The sequence below is a fragment of the Saimiri boliviensis genome, chromosome X (genome assembly GCF_048565385.1).
Source record: "Saimiri boliviensis isolate mSaiBol1 chromosome X, mSaiBol1.pri, whole genome shotgun sequence".
NCBI lineage: Eukaryota > Metazoa > Chordata > Mammalia > Primates > Cebidae > Saimiri > Saimiri boliviensis.
Genome location: NC_133470.1, coordinates 27,254,845 through 27,257,312, shown reverse-complemented (window position 1 = coordinate 27,257,312; position 2,468 = coordinate 27,254,845). Strand labels below are relative to the sequence as shown.

At 37.4% G+C, this 2,468-nt stretch overlaps 1 pseudogene; it reads left to right on the top strand.

The window, feature by feature from the left end:
* The first annotated feature begins 490 nt into the window (after positions 1-490).
* Positions 491-1,050, top strand: LOC120366581 (distal membrane-arm assembly complex protein 1 pseudogene; annotated as a pseudogene).
* The last annotated feature ends 1,418 nt before the right edge of the window (positions 1,051-2,468 follow it).

Below are 2,468 nucleotides of genomic sequence, written 5' to 3'. Positions count from 1 at the left end.
ATTTTATAATAGGGAAAGATATACCAAAATAATTCCAAAACAATATGTCGACAGTGAATAGTACGTATGTAAAGTACTATGATCACACCAAAAAAAAAAAAAAAAAAATAGAGAGAGAGATTAAACTCTATATAAGGCACTCCTCAAACTCCCTCAATTAGGATTTGAAGTGTTTGAATTTGAAATGCTATGTAATTGTTCAAAGACTTCTTTTTAAAAATAGGGCATTCTAGAAACAAGAAATACCATGTTCAAATGTATAGAGGCATAAAAGAAAAATAATTTTAAAAGGAATAGCAATAAGCATGACATGTTTTGGAATGTTAAATGTCTGTTGGGACATCTATAATATGAGGAAGTTGGGAGATAAATACAGAAAGACTGTTAGATAGCAAAGGGTTTTGTGTCCCATGCTAGAGAGGTAGTGAAGATACAGGTAGATCAGAGTTCTAATTTTATCTCTACCATTAAATATTCTCTTGAGGAGATCCACGACATGGGGTCTGAGACATCCCAACCTCTTCAGTCCTTCAAGATCGATGAGCCTCCCGATACCGCTGCCGCGCCCGCCAAGCCTGCACCAGCCAAGCCTGCGCCCCCAGCTACACCCGCAGCGCCAAACTCCCCAGCAGAATCCCGCCTGTTTAATAACTGCTGGAGCTGTCGCCTGCTTTCTGGGTTGGGGCTGCTGGGGGCAGGCGGATACGTGTACTTGGTGGCACGGAGGCCCATGAAGATGGGATATCTCCCGAGTCCAGGCAATATTACTCAGATGGTCATCGGCATCATTATTGCCACCTGGGGTATCGTTATCATGGCAGATCCCAAAGGGAAGGCCTACCGCATTGCTTGAAAGTACCACCAGTCAATTTGTCTTCTCCTGTTCCTGTCCCCTTGACACACAGAGCAGACATGGAGTTTATGGACAGACCTCAGTACTGTGGATACTACAAGACTAAAAAGACAATTATAGGTTGTCATTCTCTGGCTATGAGTGTTTGTGGCTTTCATAGGTTTCACAGGAACCAATAAATCCCTCGGAGAAGTAAACAGGTTATGTGTCTTAGCTGGGAAGGGGAATATAATTTATATTTCATTGTTTAATTACTTAAGCATTATATAATTGTATGTCTTATTGCATATCATATTATATATAATAAATATGTTTAGTTATATAGTTAATACAAATTTTTTAAACTTTTAAACAGAGGAAACGATAAACAATGGAAAAATTAGCTATTTTTATTATTTTAAAGAGTTCTTTTTATTTCTTCCATAATTGGATCAACACCTGTTATCAACCTAACCATGGGTGGGCCCCATGCAATATATAAAAGTAGATGAAACTTTCTATATATCTAATGCTCATACTTTGTAAGGCATTTCAAATCCATCATCTTATGAGCTTCACAGCTAATCTGAGGTAGTTACTTCGTTGGAGGTAAACTCAAAACACAAGAAAGAAGAGCCCCCATGATTTGCCTAGGGTCATTCAGTAAGTAATGCAGCTAGAACTTGTCAGTTTTTTGTTTTAGTCTTTCATGGAGGTAAGAATAACCATTATGAAACAGATAATCATAAAAATCAGTATATAATAAAAGACCGAAATATCACAAGAAAAATTCAAAACCTTCAGAAAAAAAGGCATTTTGATCTTTTCCCACAAGTTACATTTCTGCAATGATTTTGAGATAAACACTCAAACATATAGCGTAGTTCATTTATAAGAGGAGAAGTTCATGTTTTCTACCAGTTGGGTTTTGTTACCCTGAGATACTACGACTTCTTTGTAAAGGTATATAAAGTCCTTTTTAAAGCAGAAAGACACTGTTAAACTCAGCTGCTAATCATAGTGTGTATGTTTGGAATGACAGGTTGAGCAAGTAGTGTCTTCAAGGCTGTTGCTTTTTGCAATATTATGTGGAAGTGCCTACATCTATTTAGCCTCACAGATGACTTTAGTATCTTGTATTTTCTACATCAGAGTTCATAGTGGGGTAGTGCTATATATGTCTATGCAATTGAGAAGGAAACCATTTCAAACCTAAAGAGGGCAACACAATATTAATTATATGAAATCCACAATGTAGTTATGCAGTGTTCCTGACTATAGAAGTTTTAAGTTGGAAGGGACCCTAGATGACCCAAAGCACATCACATATGGTCATTCATATACCTAAAACACCTACAAAGAGAGTTGTTCCTTGCTTTAAAAGGCAGTCTGTTCTACTGATGAACTGCTTTAGGGTGAACATTTCCTTAGGTTAAGCCAGAAACTCATAGACCCAACTTATTGGTCTTGGCTTGACCTACTGGGTAAAGAATAACTCTTAAATGTAGTGATCCTTGAACAACACAGGAGTTAACAGCACTGACTATTTGCTCAGTGGAGAATCTGCATATAACTTGACTTCCCAAAAACTTAACCAGCAGTTAGTCTACCATTGATTGGAAGCCTTACTGATAAC